The sequence below is a fragment of the Panthera pardus genome, unplaced genomic scaffold (genome assembly GCF_024362965.1).
Source record: "Panthera pardus isolate Hobbes unplaced genomic scaffold, ASM2436296v1 HiC_scaffold_3, whole genome shotgun sequence".
NCBI lineage: Eukaryota > Metazoa > Chordata > Mammalia > Carnivora > Felidae > Panthera > Panthera pardus.
The window spans coordinates 19,164,934-19,165,154 of record NW_026526876.1 but is presented as its reverse complement, the minus strand read 5'-3'; positions in this window follow the sequence as shown (position 1 = coordinate 19,165,154).

Below are 221 nucleotides of genomic sequence, written 5' to 3'. Positions count from 1 at the left end.
CTTGGCCTCTGTGTCTTCCTTTAGAGCCCTGCGTAGCCTCTGGCTGACGGGGTAGGGTACAGCTGGACGGGAAGACAGTCCAGGGCTCTCTGACTCCAGGCCAGGGAACAGAATGTGGGCAGCTATAAATCAGAGGGCCTTGGGCCCTGCAGCTGCCTGAGCTTTGCCCAAGTCCTGCCCCGGAGAAACAGTTGTAGGAAGTGGGAGGTAAGATCCACACA